The sequence below is a fragment of the Myotis lucifugus genome, unplaced genomic scaffold, assembly GCF_000147115.1.
Source record: "Myotis lucifugus unplaced genomic scaffold, Myoluc2.0 scaffold_63, whole genome shotgun sequence".
NCBI classification, from domain to species: Eukaryota; Metazoa; Chordata; class Mammalia; order Chiroptera; family Vespertilionidae; genus Myotis; species Myotis lucifugus.
The window spans coordinates 3,929,818-3,948,590 of record NW_005871111.1 but is presented as its reverse complement, the minus strand read 5'-3'; positions in this window follow the sequence as shown (position 1 = coordinate 3,948,590).

Genomic DNA, 18,773 nt, shown 5'->3' with positions numbered 1-18,773 from the left:
TCACTTCTGAATTCAAAGAGAAAGAGAGAGAGAGAGTGAAGAGAACCCTGCAGAGAATTTGTTCCCGAATGAAATGGAATATATAAAATGTAATTCTATTTAGTATTTTTTAATCAGTATCCCCCTTTTGTTTAGGGGGTTTTTGTTTGTGTGTGTTTCTGCTATCACAAGACTCTATGTCAGAAGTGACAGATTCTTTGACAAAAGTCAGGGGATGGAAAGGCTGAGGTACTTAAATAAAAATTGTGTAACTGGATTCAAAACATCCCAATGGGGGAAAAAATAGTCCATTCCAGATGCTGCCTTTCATTCTTCACAGCATGTGGATAAGCCAGGAAAAAAACACAAGCCTTGCTTTGGGTGCATGCTGCCTGGACCAGAAAAGGGTTAGCCTCGCCCAGTGTTTTGAATGGTCTCTTTGGGTCTCTCTGGGGCTCTGTGCAAGGTACATAATAAGATGGGGACAAGTAAACCTTTTTCTTTTATCAAGTGGGATATGGCTGGCTCCGAAAGTGGAGCTGAGAAAGAAAACTGGCATAACACCTCAACACACAGCGTCTTCTCAGAGAAATCCTTTCTAGAAAAATTACATTTGGAAAACAAAATCCAGGAACTGATTCCCCTGCTCTCTGCTGTCCTACCTTTTGGAAAGTCTTTGTGTCTGTCTTTGAAAACTATTTGATTCATTCTATTTGCACTATTTGACCTTCACAACTGCTCTGTGAGTTCTGTACATAAAACGGCTATTCACATGACTCTCATTTAACAGGTAAGGAAACTGAGGTGCACAGGCATTACCCAATTAACAACAGCCAGTTGACCCCAGTTGAATCGACATCCTGGGTTCTTTCAGCAGGGCACCCTGCTTCTGTGGCAGCCGAGCAGAACGACACACAAGCCCAGCACTACTTGCCTTTCCGCTGGAAGGCTTCTGCTGCTCCTCTCTGCCTCTTCAAAGAAGGCTGAACTAAAATGGTTTCTCTCCATTTCTCAGTGTAACTCAATTCATGTTTTATCTCTGGCTCAAGCTATTTTTTTCTCCAACATTTAAAAATACATCTAAATTTTAAAAAAAAAGTTATATACCCACCTGTAAACCCATCACCTAGATGCTACCATTAATATTTCACCATACCTGCCAGGCTTATTTAAAATCCCACTGTACTTTCATCTGAGGTATTTCCAAAGATTTAGCTTTCTGACCCACAGAAAACTACAAATATACATTTTCTTATCTCCACTGGTTGAGCCCATTCATTTAGTCCAATTGTACCAAGCCTGGAAGTACATTAAAATCACCTGGGGAGGAGAAACATCGATCAGCTGCCTCCTGCACATCTCCCACTGGGGATGTGCACGCAACCAAGGTACATGCCTGCTGGGGTCCAGCCCCAGCAGGTCCAGGGGTCCCCAAAGGTGTGGACGGAGTCGGTGAAGAAGGAATGACATGGAGACAGCATTCAGTTGATCAGCAGCCTAGCCAGGTTCTCTGGCCAGGATCTCCAGCCAAGTTCTGTCCAGGATCTCCAGCCAAGTTCTGTGTAGGTTCTGTCTAGGTTCTCTAGCCAAGTTCTGTAGCAAGGTTCTGTCCAGGATCTTTTGCCATGTTCTCTCGCTAGGTTCTGTCTCTAGGTTCTCCAGATTCTCCAGCCAGGTTCTATCCAGGTTCTCCTGCCATGTTCTGTCTAGGTTCTCCAGCCAAGTTCTGTAGCCAGGTTCTGTCCAGGATCTTTTGCCATGTTCTCTCCCTAGGTTCTGTCTCTAGGTTCTGTGTCTAGGTTCTGTCCCTAGGTTCTGTCTAGGATCTCCAGCCAAGTCCTGTCTCTAGGTTCTGTCTTCTGTTGTCTTATTACATCTGTATTTATACCAGTTGATTTTAATCCTGTCAATTTCTATTCCAAAGGTTAGGGTGTTTCTTATCTCCATTCCAGGGAGTAAAGATTATGTAGTTTAAGCGTGATTGTTCTTAGTTAAAGTAATTAACTACCTGCCTGACACTTAGTTAAGGGATTTTATTCCCTCCCTAACTTCAGGGAAAAATCCCTACCTGGGGAAACAACCTTTCTCGGAGAGGTGACCTTGGTTAAAACACATAGCGCTGAGGGGAGCAAACATATTAAGAACAGTATGCTATATACACTAGGTCTCTTGAAACATGTGCTGTGCAGATGTTTCTTCCCTGCAGCGACTGTGTCAAGCAGCAAGGATGGACCGGCTCCCGGCACATGCCCCCGACCAGAATCGAACCTGGGACCCTTCAGTCCGCAGGCCGACGCTCTATCCACTGAGCCAAACCGGTTTCGGCCAAATATACATTTTCTTATCTCCACTGGTTGAGCCCATTCATTTAGTCCAATTGTACCAAGCCTGGAAGTATATTAAAATCACCTGGGGAGTTTTTAAACCATACCAGTACCCTGGCCTTACCCCAGATCAACTGAGTCAGAATCTCTGGGAGTAGATACAGTATTTCAGCTTTCCATTAACCAATAAGTAATGAATGAGTACCAACTCTGTGTCAGGCACCATTTTAGACATCAGGACAAGTAAGGGAAGTCTCTTCTCTCATGGAGCACCACCCTCTTGCCTGGCCACAGAATTTTTTTCTAAATGGTACGTTCCAGCCCCTTCCATCTAATTCTCCTTTCCTCCCAGACTTCGGGATTTTTGTTCAGGACCAGAATATTCTTCCCTTTCTCCAACGAGAGCGTGCCTATGCATGCCTCAAAGTCAGTTCACACATCTCCTCCTCTGGAGTCTCACCCCTATAGCTCAGTTAAGTACGTCCTCCTCAGAAGTCCTAGTGCTGGTTTTTCATATCAGAACTATCATAGGATATAACACATTGTGCCAGGGTTTCTGATTTCATGAGTGGGACTCCACTCACTGTGAAGAGTCAGGGACTGTTGTGTTTGAGCTGATAACCTCATTATGTAGGAAAGTGCCTAGATCATGGCACAGTTTCAAAATTTCAAACAAACAAAGGCCAGTTGATATTATAGTGAATCAGTGGCAATCACCACCTCCAAGCATGGCATGTTTCCTGAGACTCATTCTGAGTTCCTTCCAGGTTACTTGTTTGATGGTTTGAGGGACGCACTATCTTACCCAAAGGGAAGGAGGCTAGACCTTGCAGTGGACAGACCCAAGATATGAAGGGCTCTGGAGGCTTACAAATTGTTTTCTTGGATTTTTCTAAGTCCTCCATTGCAAACTCTTCATTGAAAACGAAACCAATGGAATTCATAGTAGGGGATGCCCTAGAGAAGAGAGTCCGCAGGGCTTGACAGAGATAGTGTAGGCTTTGAAGTCTCACCTCCGCCCCTACTATCGATTTGACTTAGGCAGTTTACTTATAGCCTCTCTGAACCTCAGGGTTTTTTACCTATAAAATCAGACAAATATTCTTGCCCTCTTCTCTCCACATTAGACTGCAAGCTTCATGAAGAAATACTTTAATAGCTAACATTTACTGAGTGCTTACCATGTGCCAGGCACATTGCTAACTCCTTTACAATTTAACACTCGGACCCTTCAAGGTGCTATTATCATCCCTGTTTTACTGGGATTGAAACCGAGGCACATTAAGTGAGTTGTCAATGATTATACAGCTAGTAGAGCGAATTCAAATCTAGACGATCTGGCTCCAAGAGCTTACTCTTCTCTATGTCCTAGTGACCTTGTTTGCTTTATTCAGCCTGTATTTCCAGGTGCTAGAATAGCAACTGGATGCTAAAAATTGCTGTTGATTGAATCAATCAATACCTTCTTGCAGCATTGTTGTAAGGAGAAAGGAAGTACTATTTAGCATTTACCATATTTCAGTCTCTTTTATGTGTCTTATCTTGCTTAATCCTCCCTATGAAGTGTGTGCTATTATTAAATCCATTTTAATGATGGCATACACAGAGGAGGAAACGTAACTGAGAGAGGTCAAGTGACTTGCTCAAAGACACACGACTGACAAACAGCCTCTAAGCCTCCTTACTCCAAAGCTGCACGCTTTCCTCAACCCGCTCATATCTTGAGCCCTCTCTTCTTCCCTGGCTGTTTCTCTTGACCTTTCAGAAAGAAGTTTTCACTCCATAACTCCTCTTCCTTATCTGCCATTTATGCCTTAGCCTATGTCAGTCTGACTTCTGTCTCAAACACCTCACTGAAATTCCTCTTATCAAGATGACCCATCAGTCACTTCTCTCTCAACCATTATTTACTGAAGGCCTACTCTAGGCCTGGCACTGGGAACACAGCCACAAACAAAACAAAATCCCTGTACCTACGTATTTCCCATTCTAATAGGGATAATAAACAATTAACTAATAAATATTCTAATGTCAAGTAGAGCTAAGTGCTCTACTTGAGACACTCATCTGGATAAGGGGCTGGAGTGAGACAGGGATGCTAGATTAGACAAAGTGGTCAGAGAAAACCTCTTTGAAAAGGTAACACGTGAGGCAGAGATATGACCAAAATTAGGATGTAAGACATGCAAATATCTGCGGATAAAAGGAGTTTAAGAAAGGAAAATAGCAAGTACAAAGATCCCGAGGCAGAGACAAGTGAGACAGGAAGAGGGACTCCTATTTCTTAAATCCAGTCAAATAACATTTCTTAATATTAACCTTACTTGACTCTCTGCAACATGCACCAACTATTGACTTTTCTCTCCATCATGAAAATTCTTTTTCTGTTGGCATCTACCATGTCATTAATCTCTAGTTTTCCTGCCTTTTATCTGTCCATCCCACTTCACTTTTGTTCTTGAGCACCTCATCTTCTACCTAATTTTTTAACTTTATTGAGAAATAATTGGCAAATATGATTGCATATATTTAAAATGTACAACCTGATGATTTGATATATGCTGTGGAATGATTACCAAGACCAAGATAATTAACACATCCATCATCTCACATAGTTAACCCTTCCTTTGTGTGTGGTAAGAATGCTTAAGATCTACTCACAGCAACTTTCAAGTATCCTATACTATATTATTAACTGTAGCCACCACGCTGCATATCAGGTCCTCAGAACTTATTATTTTGATATCTGGAAATGTGTACCCTTTCATAACCAGACAATCAATGGATCTGTGCTGCCAATTAAGCAGAGACAGGGTCAAATCATATATGAGCATTAATTCCAGTTCTGCCAGCAGTATGTGAGAGCAGCAGGTCATCCACAAAATCTGCTCTGCAGCCCCCATAAGCCAGCTGCTTATATAGGGTAGGACAAAGATTATATGGGGAAGTAGGGATTACAGGCATGGGGAAGTAGGCAATGCTGTCTGGGGTGTGACTCCATTGTTTGGGCAGCGGGGTTGTTAATCTTTCTATGATAATAGGAAGTTCTTGAATGAGAATAGACTACATTCCGAGGTTGACTCCCAGGTCCAAAGTTGACTCCCAAGCCCAAGGTTGACTCCCAGGTTCCGGGGCATACAACTCCAGCCAGGTTAGAATGTCCTTTCTTTAACCAACACACAGTAATCATGGTTAATAGAGCATGATTTATATTTCCTATAAGCATAGCTAGTCCCCAATATTCTATTTTTACCCCTAACACTTTGACCTGCATCATCCCACTGTCCCCTCCCCACAGCCTCAAGCAACCACCATTCTATTATTTGTTTCTATGAAATTGGCTTTTTTTTTTTTTTAAGATTTCACATATAAGTGATATCATACATTTTTTGTCTATCTCTGTCTGGCTTATTTCACTTAGCGTAATGCCCTCCAGGTTCATCCATGTGGTCAAAATGGCACCTAATTCTTATATATGGAAAGTATTTTCCTATGGCTTTGTCTCTGACCTGCCTTTCTTTCACTCTGTAGTCTCTCACTGAGTGATCTCAGCCACAGTTTTGGCTTCAACTACCACTGACATGTTGAAACCAAGGTTTATATTTCTAACCCATACTTTTTTTCTGAACTCCAGGCTCATATAGCTAATTGTTATGCCTAGCTCTCCTTGGATATAGCCCAGGAACTTTGAACTCATTCTGTCTAAAGATGAGCTCATCATCTTTCTTAAAGCAACTTCTTGTGTAGTATTCCCTATCCAAATTGGATTCGAATCATCATCTACCCTAGTTGTCTAAACCAGAAACCTCAATGGCTCTGGGATTCCTCCTATTAGGGGCAGAAATAGAATATTGGGGACTAGCTATAGCTATCCTATGTAATAGAGAGCTAATATGCAAATGGTCGTCACACCCTCATGCCCTTGCACTCTCACGCCCTCGCACCCTCATGCTGGGGCCAGGGGACCTGAGGCTGGGCGGGGGGACCTGAGGCTGTGCCGGGGGACCTAAGGCTGCACCCCCCGCCCTGCAGGGCTTGATGGGGGTGAGGCCGAACAGGTCTGGGTCTCACACAATTTCGAGGCATGTGTGGGTGGGCAGGGACTTGACTCTGGGTCCTGCAGCGTGCCCCAAACTCTGACAGGAGGGAGATTTTCATATACATTTTACTAATTTTCTTTCATCTCTGACTGCCGTAGACCAATTTCAGCATGTACAGCAGGGCTGCATCTGGGAATGGCTATACTATATTATTAACTGTAGCCACCACACTGCATATCAGATTTCCAAACCTGAATAGGATACATTAAATTGATAGTTGGCTGCCAGACAGCTAAAAGGATCTTAATCTACATGTTATTGCCTCCTACTGGCCAAACACCTGAACAGTCATAGGCTAATTCCCCCATTCTGACAATAGACTCTGTACCAAACCCTGACCCTTTGAGGTGTATATCTCCACCTCGCCTCAGGACAAGTTGTGTTAATAAAAAGCATGGGGTCCTGGGGACGGAGAGAACCTAAGACCTTAGACTTAAGACCTTAGATCTTAGCGCCTTTAGCTAAGCTTCTCTGACCCCCAATGCCTTTCAAAATTATATTTCATCTCCGGACTCTTTATTAGTCTCTGGATTCCTATGTCATCTACCCACAGCCCCTTCTCCAGATTCCTGAACCCTTCTTGATGCTGGGACAAGAACCCTGGCATCTGACACTTGTATTATAGAGAAAGGGCAAATAGCAATATTAAAATATTTCCTCTAATTAATTCCCTTTTAATGTGTACAAATTTTGTGCACTGGGCTGCTAGTTCTATATAATAAAAGGGTAATATGCAAATGACACACACTAACTACCAGGGGGCAGATGCTTAAAGCAGGAACTGCCCCCATGGTGGTCAGTGCACTCCCACAGGGGGAGTACCGCTCAGCCAGAAGCCAGGCTCACAGCTGGTGAGCACAGCAGTGGTGGCGAGAGCCTCTCCCACCTCGGCGGCAGTGCTAAGGATATCTGACTGCCAGCTTAGGGATGTCTGACTGCCAACTTAGGCAGTGCTAAAGATGTCCTAAGCTGGCAGTCAGACATCCCCCGAGGGCTCCTGGACTGCGAGAGGGTGCAGGCCAGGCTGAGGGGACCCCCCCACCCGAGTGTACAAATCTTGTGCACCAGGCCTCTAGTAAGAAATATTAATCATGCTGTTAACCTTGTTTTGTTCTAATTAAAGGAAGCACATTCTAACCTGGCTGGGAGTTGTACACCTCTACGACCTGGGAGTCAACTTTGGACCTGGGGATCAACCTTGGAATGTGGTCCATTCTCATTCAAGAATTGTCTATTATCCTGGAAAGATTAACACCTTGTTGCTCAAAAAATGGAGTCCCAACCCCACCTGCATTGCCTACTTCCCCATGCCTGTACCCATTTTTCATATCCATTTTTATTCCTTTTGTCTACTTCCCCATATAATCTTTGTCCTACTCAATACAAGCTGCTAGCTTATGGGGGTAGGGAGTGCAGAGCAGATTTCCATGGATGACCTGCTGCTCTACCATACTGCCAGCATTATTGGAATAAACACTCATGAATGATTCAACCATGTGTCTGCTTAATTGGCTCAAGTAGTGACAAGCAGCCCAGACCCACTGGTTGTCCGGTTCACTCCCACTTTCTTTCCCTGCTTGTCTAAAGAGTCACAGGGCCAGTCTATTCTATCTACTATCTAGTTTTCCATGCCCAATGCCTCTGCCTAAGGCAGATCCTTCCCCACCATTTCTTACTGACTTGCCGGCTTCCCTGCTGGTTTCCCTATCTAGTCTGTTACTCCTGATCTTTTTTGTTTGTTTTTTTGTTCCATTGTATTAATTCTTAAGGTATTAATTCCTATGCCCCAAATCACCAAATTCCTCATGGACTCCTATCTATGAACCTCAGATTTATATGTTCAATGTATATCCACAACTGAAATTCAGTGTAACTGTATGAACCAGAACTGGAAGGCTCATTCTGGATCTTTAATTCTTTATTAAAGCCTGCTGCACACAATCAACCATACATCCAACTTGCCTCCAGATCTGCTCATTCCTCTCTTACCCAACTTCCCTTAAACTAGCAAACTCTTCTTTCATGTTCCCTGACCTTATTTTCTGCACTGACTCTGAAAGATCTTTATGAAATGTGTATCTAATCTTGTCACTCAACACTTAAAATTTTCCCCATTTGCATTAGGATAAAACACAAACTCCTTATCGAGGAACATATGGTTTTTCAAGATCTGGCTCCTCTCTACCTCTCCAAGTTCATATTCCTTCACTCGACTTTAATTTAATTACAATCACAACTTTAATATATGGTGTTCTCACTGGTCTCCAGGCCTTTGTATATGCTTTGTATATGCTCCAGGCTTTTGTATAGTCAGTTCTTTGCCAGTACTGACTATACCTTCTGCATAGTCAGTACAGGCAAAATTCTATTCAATCTTAAAGTCACAGCTTAATCTCACTAGCCTCTTCTCACACTCCCGGGTGTCGCTAAGGTAGGTGCTTCTCTGTGTTCTGTGTTTCCTGAGTACTCACATTTCTGTCCTCTTCTAATTTTAAGTCTACTGATTTTTCTCCCCCTTATTTGTAAGCTCTTTTAGGCCCAGGCCTGTGTCTTTCCTCTTTACTCCCAGAGTCTAGCTTGGGCTCTAATACACAGAAAGCTTTTCAATAAATGTTCTTTGGAAGGCATGGAGGGAAGAAAGAAATAACCAAACACACTGTGTTAAGGAGGAATGCAGAAAGTAGGAACAAGAGGCCAGACACAGCGAACAGACCAGATGTCTTAAGACCGCTTCCAACCTTGAGCTGTGAGTCTCTGGGATGAGAAAACTAAAAAAATCATAATGAGAGAGGACATTTGGTGTGATTCATCTCATTCATCTCACCCCCTTATTCCACTGAAAGAAAAATATATTCAGATCCTGAAAGCGGAATAAGCCAATGATTTCACAGGTCCCATTATTTAACTACCTATTAAAGCCCAGCGATGCACAATCTATCTTTATTTGACTTCTTTATTATCTGTCTTTTCATGAAGAAAAAAAAAGGAACAAAAGACTTACTGAAGGAATATGTAGTTGTTTAATTTGGGTCTCTCTTGTATCCTCTAATGACCCAGCAAACTGGGGATTCTTAGTCCTTGCTGAATTACACAGGATATATTATCCTTGCCCATTCTACTGCAGGAGAATAATGGTGTAGGGAAGGAAGAGAACGGGACCGTATTTTTCCAGGCCTTCTTCCCAAAAAAGAGGAAAAAGCTATTGGCAAAGGACTATGTGTTATGCTAGGCACTGAATCTTTCTCTCGGGTAATATCTAAAATCCTCTGGTGAACCCAGAAATTAGACTTTGGGAAATCTCTTCACTAAACTAAAATTATGAATAAATAAGAACATAGATGCATGACTCTTTTATGCAATATGATTTGAAGTGGCAAAAGACAAAAACACTAGAAACTACTTGGATATGTATTATAGGAGAATACATAAATAATGGTATATAAAAACTATGGATATTATGCATAAAATAAGTTACATTTATATATATTTACCTGGAGTGGTTTGAATGAACTATTGAAAAAAGCAAGTTTTTTAATGAGTTGATAAGTCCCATTTAACAAGAGTATGACAAAAATATTTAAATATGTGAATACATATACACACAGGTATATGGTATATGTATATAAAGGTATGCATACACCACATATATGATATGTATATATAGATACACACACATACACATAGATAAGGGTGTGGAGAGATATAGCCCAAAATATTTACATTTGTAAGGGGGGGCAGATTAAGCAGAAGGGGGGGATATTGCTGACTGATTTGCATAATGGTATTTATTTGTTTTTTTGCCTCAAGCTGGCATTAGTTTTGTACTTCAAAATGAAAATCCAAATTTTAAAAGCACACACACACACACACACACACACGCCTGGAGAAAAAGGGGGAAACAGAGACTAAAACCCTATGGCTAGGCTCCATAAATCTTTTCTTAAATTGATAGCCTGCTGAGTGAAAGCACTGAAAGTTGTAGAAGCCCAAGCTCTGGAATGGCCCTCCCGAACTCTGTGTTCTAAGGAAGGAGAAAAGTAGGAAAAGACACTTTGATTGACTCTTGGCTCTGAGCCAAAGGAGTTGCTAGTGGTGGGAGTGGAATTTTCCATGGCAAAGGAAGAGGAAAAATCAGGTCACATTTCCTACAGGCAGAGCCCTGTTTATTCAGGAAGATCTTGGGGGCCCGCGCTGTTCATAACAGGAGCATGTTCATTGGGTCATCCTTGATTTTCACTATTAGAAATATTTTCTTCCTCTCTTCTTTCTTTCTCTCTTTCTTCCTCCCTTCCTTCCTTTCTCTCTTCCTCTCTTCCTCTCTTTCCTTCTTTTCTTTCTTTCTTTCTCTCTCTCTCTCTTTCTTCCTTTCTTTCTTTCTTTCTTTCTTTCTTTCTTTCTTTCTTTCTTTCTTTCTTTCTTTCTTTCTTTCTTTCCTTCTGCCTTCAAGTCTGAAGGTGTTTCTTCCCAAAACACAAACTAGAGAAGTGCCCTAGAGAAGAGCCCTGTGTGACCATTATTAGACTAAGTGCACAAGGAAGTCGGGGCAAACAAATGGGAAGAACTATTGGTTCAGCAAGGATGGTTACATCCTCCAAAAGAATCACACTTTTCTCTCTTTTACTTCATAAAACAAATTGCATCACCAGTTTTGGAGGACTTGAGGGACCACAAGAGGGGGCTCCTCTCAACCTCGTCTCCCTCTCTCTCCCAACCAGGGCACTGAACAGGAATAATGGATATTCAAAAGCCAGTTTTGTAAAGTTTCTCTTGCAAGCAAATTCAATGGTAAGTGTGGAGCTATAGAATCGTGTACTTGGAAGGGACTTAACAGCTATCTACTCCCACCTCTACTGATCCTATATAATAAAAGCCTAATATGCTAAGTGTCCAGTCGTCTGGTCATCCATTCAACCAATCAAAGGTAATATGCTAATGATATGCTAAGGCTGCTCAACTGCTTGTTATGACATGCACTGACCACCAGGGGGCAGACAGTCGACCAGTCACTATGATGTGCACTGACCACCAGGGGGCAGATGCTCTGACCAGTAGGTTAGTTTGCTGCTGGGGTCCAGCCAATTGGAACTGAGCGAGATGGGCCGGACACACCCTGGAGCCCTCCCGCAGTCCCTCCCCGGCTAATCAACCTCTGTGTCCCTCTCCAGCCCCATTTGTGCACCAGTGGGGTACCTCAGCCTGGCCTGTGCCCTCTCGTAATCCGGGACCCCTCAGGGTATGTCAGAGAGCTGGTTTTGGCCCAATCCTGCTCAATGCAGGAGCTGCCCCCTGGTGGTCAGTGCAGGTGGTCAGTGCACTCCCACGGAGCCAGAAGCTGGACTCCACCTCTGCAGCAGCACTAAGGATGAGTGGGACTAAGGATGAGTGGGCCTAAGCTGTCAGTCAGACATCCCCTGAGAGCTCACAGACTGTGAGAGGGCGCAGGCCGGGCTGAGGGACAACCTCCCCGCCCCAGTGCACGAATTTCATGCGCTGGGCCTCTAGTATACTAATAATACTTGACACCATTTCCTGAAGGCTTACTATCAGCTATGTGTCCTGACACTTCATATGAACCCCATAGTATCCCTCAGATGCAGGGGCTTCATTTTCTTAGCTTAGATGAAGAAACGGGCTAAGTAACTTTCCAATGTCACACAGGCAGTAAACCGATCCCACCCTCTTTGCCCAGGTACACTGCTGCTCGTTATGTCACTGAAAAGTGATCACAATCTCTGCTTGAACCAGTAATTGGAGGCTCACTATGTTTAGAGGCAATTCATTGCTAATTATGAGAAAATTTTTCTTTTTTAATGCTGGCTGTCTTTAGTTCAGCCAGCTTTATACCTTCGAGTGCCACTCAGAATATATCTAATCTCTAGATCTCTGTTATCTGTCCTTAATTCTTTTAACTGTTTCTTTTTTTCTTCTCACCATTTCTGGTCCTACTTCTCTGTACACTCTCCTGTTTGTCAGCTTCCCGACTTAACTGCATGGCCAAAACTGCAAACAATACCCAATTGTAAGCTCCATGATGGAAGGGAATATATCTGTCTTGTTCCCCAAATAGAGCCAGACTCTTGTCTCATTCTGGATGCTTGCAAAGTTAGCTAATGCAGTCTAGCTCTCTGCCACCTTTACTGGCAGTTCCTCCACCTCAACACTGACTACATACCCAGAGTTCGCTGTCACTCAAATCACTAAGGATCTCTAAAATACGGACACAGAGCCAGGCAGGTCTTCCCCAAACTGTTTTTGTAAAATAGGCTTGTTTTAATTTGTTGCCCCTAGAGACAGTGTGCTGTAGTGGAAAGAGCATTATCTTTGGCCACATACACCCATACACGGGCTTTACTATTTACTGGCTGCATAACCTTGGATCAATCACTTAGTCCCTTTGAGCCTCCAATTTCAGCATCTGTAAAATGGAGATAATAATGCCTCTTTCACAGAAGTTTCTTGAGGATTAAGTGAGATAATGGATACAAGGTACCTACCATAAAAAAATATACTTCACAAATTGTTAACTTACTGAAAATAAATTTCTATCTTAAGTTCTTATACTATACAGGGTGGGACAAAAGTAGGTTTACAGTTGTGAGGACATGAGACACTGTTTATTCTTGTATTATTTCTTTATTAATTCTTGTATTATTTTCCATAGAAACAACTGTAGACCTACTTTTGCCCCACTCTATATGTGCTGCTAATCACTCAAGGACATTGCATTCAATCTGAAAAAGCAGAGAAAGAAGAACATAGGAACTCCTGGTGATTATATGAAGAAAACAAAGTCTAGGAACTAAAACAACTAGAAAAACAAATCAAGGCTGTTCTGCAGAAAACCACTCGGTCAGATAACTCCCTGGCATAGTGCCAGGCCCAGAACAAATGACATGCAGCCTGCAGTTATGAAATGTTGGGGGCACAGAGAGCCACCACATAGGACAGGTGACATTGCAATGCCTCTGACCCAGGCTTCCATGGTGTCGGAAAGATAAATCCAAGACAACAACGCACCTGCAGGCAGGAAAGAATCAAGGTGGGTTTCGGGGGGAGGGGGATGATTAATCCACGCACTTATTCAATAAACATTATAGAATGACCCGTATAAGACAGGTGCTGTGCACAGAGGCTGCCCATGCAGGAAAGAGAAAGACGCAGTTGCTGCCTCCCAGCAGCCTGAAGTCTAGTTGGGAAGATTGGAACACAAATATTCTCAAGGGGGGAAAAAAAGTAGTGAGCTGAGACTCAGGAGATGGGAACACTAATCTCTTGCTGCTTCTCTTGGACTCTGCACAAATATTTTCACCTCTATGGGACTTAGTTTCCCAATTGAACTACATGTTTCTTAAGGTTTGACCTAAGCTCTCTGTGTTGTAGGTGTCGTGAAGTCAGACCAAATGTGGGTTCAGCAAGTTGGGTTCTGGCTAGGAAAGAATTCAGAGCCAAGACCCAAACTGTAAGAGAACATTTATTGGGTAAATCACAGAGGTAGAGGAGTAATTCTAAAATAAATGAGCCTTTGGAGCTTGGCAGTGAGGAAGCTAGTGGTAAGGTGCCCGGGGCCCCAGGAAGGGAGGAGGAGGGGGAAGAACAGGAAAGGGAAAGGCAGGGGCATCATTATTCAATGATGCTGGTCCTGAGGCTGGCTTTGTTGGTTATCTGGGCCTGGAGCTAAAATACAACTGAAGCCTAGATGGTATCTCTAGGGAGGAAAGGTCAGGGGGTCCAAACTGTAACACCAGGGACATGCTAGGGGAGGAAAAGTCACCCTGGGGGAAGGTGCCATCCTACAATTGACTGTCCATTGCTAGGCACCTGGGGCTTTCCACCCTGATGACCTTCTGTACCTGGCCCATCGTCCTGCTCTGCTCATGTCTTTCTAACTGCCTACCACATCTGTATGGCTGTTTCCTTGCTGAAAAGTGGGGACAGCAATAATATCTACCTCATAGGATTCAATGGCTTAATATTTGTAAAAGTACTCAGAACAATGTCTGATTCACAATAAGCACTATACGCCTGTTAAATAAAAATAAATATAACTATCCTAATAGTTTGTCACCAGGTCTGTTTCAAAATTTGAGTGAAAGGCATTAAATGACATATATATAATATAAATATACATATATATTTATATTATATATATATTTATATTATATATATATATTATATAAATATATATATATATATATATATATATATATATATATATATATTTCAAAGAGGAAAGGAAAAGGAGAAAGAGATAGAAACATCAATGATGAGAGAGAATCATTGATTGGCTGCCTCCTGCATGTTCCCTACTGGGGATCGAGCCTGCAACTTGGGCAGGTGCCCTTGACTGGAATTGAACCCGGGACCCTTCAGTCCACAGGCCGACACTTTATCCACTGAGCCAAACCAGCTAGGGCTAAAGGACTTTTTAAGGGAAGACCCTGCAACCCCAGCAGTGACTCTCATATCATCAGACCATGCTGCCCACCACTCTCCTTAATACAGTCATCTACCAACACTCCGGTGGCTGATTTAGCTCCGGGTTCGCTGTGACTCCCTACACTATTCCCGTCATAATTCTGTGAATTCTTTCCATGTCATGGCCTCTTCCTCCCCATTCTGCACCCCCTCAGCTTCCAGGCTGTCCTGCTGACCAGCAAGTGCCCCCTTGCCATGGCCACTGTTGTGCCCTGGGTCATCCTGTTAGTCCCAGGCTCTGTGGCAGGGTTTGCCTCACACTGTTGTCAGAAGGTGGAAAGGGAAACACCTACTGTTCTTGGGGGTGCGGGTGAGGTGCCCTTCTGAAGACAGGTCTGCTCAGCCACTTGTCTTGTTGGAAACGCTCAGTGATTCAGAGCCTACCAGGTGACATCTCAGCACGAGGTGCTGGGTCCTCCCTTAAAAAGTTTTGTTTTGTTTTTGATGTTTCTTTGAGGAGTTCCCACTTAATCCTAGTGTGTACAGACCTATGCATAAAATACAGATTTTTTAATATTTCAGTTTTTCTTTTGACTAATGGTGAGTTGGAATAACAGAACTACTTACAAATTAAGTGACTCAACTCCATTCCTAAAACAAACATTTTATTTTAGGCTTTGCAGTCTGGAGATTGCATAGGTAGTCTCTCTTTTTTAAAAAATATGTTCTTATTGATTTTTTTTTTTTTGAGAGAGAGAGAGGAAGGGAGAGGGATAGAGAGATAGAAACATCAATGAGAGAGAAACATCATGAATCAGCTGCTTCCTGCACACCCCCTACTGGGGATCAAGCCTACAACCTGGGCATGAACCAGCAACCTCTTGGTTCCTGGGTCAGTCCTCAACCACTAAGCCACACCAGCTAGACGGCAGCCTCTATTTAACATTAAATGAATGGGTGGGTGCCCAGGCAGCATGGCTCAGTGGTTGAGCATCAACCTATGAACCAGGAGGTCACGGTCAGGGCACATGCCTGGGTTGCAGGCTCAATCCCCAGAAGGCAGCCAATCAATGATTCTCTCTCATCATTGATGTTTCTATCTCTCTTTCCCTCTCCCTTCCTCTCTGAATTCATTAAAAATATATTTTAAAAAATAAATAAAATAAATGAATGGGGGTGTAGGGGGGGGAGCCTCTGTATTGAGTAGCTCAAAAAGAATCTATGTTTGCCTGAAGAAGGCTGTAATTTTATTATGGCAAAAGACAGAAGATCTGTTAAATTTAAGTAAGGCTCTTTCTTCACTTCTAGATTCTCTCATCCTTGTGTTTGCCAAGTTAATAAAATATCCCTCCACTCCCTCTTCCTCGTCTTCACCAGGACTCCTCACCCACCATCGTGGGCTGCTTCTCCTGTGGGTTTTGTCATTTAGCCCTCTGGACAGAAGTGGCTCCTCTAACTTCAGCCCTTGCTTTGCTGAGTCTGGGAATGTGGAATTGGACTGCTCCCTGAATCTGCTAGGAGCCCTGGGTCCCTGCTCTAGCCCACATTTAGATTCCAGCCTTCCAGATTCCTGATCTGCTGACCCCACCTGTGCAGCTGCAGGAAACTCCAAATGTCTCCGTTATACTTGAATTCCGCACTGGGCTGAGAGCTCTTCTCTGACCCTCATCTGCTTATTTGGGTTCTTATACCAACTTAGCCCTTGGTGGAATACCAACTTGTCACTAGTTGTGAGACCTGGGACAAGTAACCTAAACTTTCTGAATCTCTATTTTTGTTTCTTTTCTTTTTTATATCAAAATATTTTATTTATTTCCAATCACAGTACTAAAGATTTATGCTTCACTTCCTCTGTGTTCAATGGCATACATTAACACAACAAAAGAAAATTTTTCTATATAACTTTCAATAGGAATTGAATATGAAACCCATAGCACATTCAGAGAGTGATGCCATAGTGAAGTAAACCAACTTAAAAACAAAGTACAATAAAAGAGAGAGAGAGAGAGAGAGAGAGAGAGAGAGAGAGAGAGAGAGAATCTCCACTTTCTGCATCTCCTTAGGGCTGTTATGAGGACAAAATGATAGATATGTAATGGATAGATGCAGGTATAAAGATAGATTCGGGTATCAGTAGAGATACCTAGATATTCAAGAAACATTAGCTCTCTTCCCTGCCTGCCTTTCACATATCTCAGCTTCAGGTGCCATGTCCATTGCCTCAGGCCTCCTTGACTGTCTACACCCTTAGAGACAGTCTTTTGTGTCTACGAGCCTGTGCCATCCCTTCTTCCCTCATCTGCCTCCCCAGCCTGTGACACAGAGGCCCCCGCTTGCACCATGGTTGAGCCAGCACATCTCCCAACAGTTCCATCTGGTTAGATCATCTTCTCTTCTTCCTCATCCCCAAACCCCTACTCTCCAAACATCATTGGTACTCAAAAGTTCCGTCTCAGGGCCAGCAGTAGCGGTTTCCTCTGGAGCTTGTTGGAGATGCAGAATGTGCTGCTCTACCCCAGACCTACTGAATAAGTTATTGCACTTAACCAGATCCCCAGATGATTCCTAAGTGCCCTACAATTTAAAAAGCACAGCACTATATTATTCACTAGAGGCCCAGTGCATAAAAATTCATGCACTGAAGGGGGTGTCCCTCAGCTTGGCCTACCCCCTCTCACAGTCTGGGAGCCCTCAGGGGCAGGAGGCAACCCAGCGATCAGGGGCAGGTGACGCCCCCATTACACCTCTGCTGCTGCCACTGCCAGCAGCACAAGGCAGCGCAAGCCTTTGTGATGGTGTGATGGTCAATTTGCATATTCTCTCTTTAGTAGATTATTAGATTAGATAAAATTAGGGCTCAACTCAAAGTCATCACCTCATGAAGGTGTCACCAATCCTCCTATCCAACTTGTCCACTTACCTTCATTTGGACACTGTTATTTACTTTCTTCTCTGTGCTCCCAGATACCCAAACACGAACCCAATCATCCATACATGCCTTCATCTATCCATGCTCCATCCATCCTTGAATCTGCAAGCACTCAGTGAGGGCTTATCTTGGTAAGACATGTCCTTAAACACTCCTTTCCCTCAGAGAGCTCACAGACTTGTGGAGAAGGTAACTAGTTTATAGACACTTGCAAGATACTGATGAGTGCTACTTATTCAGCAGTCACACATATTTACTTTTTTCTAGGAGGCTAGGGAGCACAAAGGAGGCACATTCCACTCAGCCAATGGGGTCAGGAAGACTAACCAGAGACATTGACATCCAAGCTGAATGCTAATCTTCTTAAGTCTCTGGTATAGCTTCCTTCTCCAAGGGAGCCTTCTCATATGTATGTATCTATGCTAGGTTAGGGACTCCTGTTCTATGCGCTATCCCACAGGACTCAACCTGCCAAAATGCCAAGAAAGCACATTCCTAGCCTTGGGAACAGCATGTGCAGAAGCCTACCGGCTAAAATATCATGGAACATGTGGTGTTATATATTAATACTAGAGGCCCGATGCACAAAATTGGTGGAAGAATAGGCCTTCCTTCCCCCAGCTGCTGGCACCAGCTTCCCTCTGACATCTGGGACCTGGGCTTTCCTCTGGCACCCGGAACCTGGGCTTCCCTCCAGCCACCAGCAGGCACCCAGGACCCAGGCTTTCCTCATAGCCCCAGCTTCATCCGGAAGGTCGTCCACAAGGATGTCTAGAAGAACATCTGGTCTAATTAGCATATTATGCTTTTATTATTATAGATATTCTCTGCATTGCAATGTACAGATCAGTCTCCCTACTTATCTGTGAGTTCCTAAAGGGCAGGAGCTATGACTTATTGATCTCTGCATTTCCAGCACCTAGCACAGTGCCTGGCATTTAGGAGGAGCTGAATAATGAGACAGCAATAAGAACATAGGTTTGAAGAGGGATTTCTTCTGAATTTAGTTTATTGTCCTTCCAACTG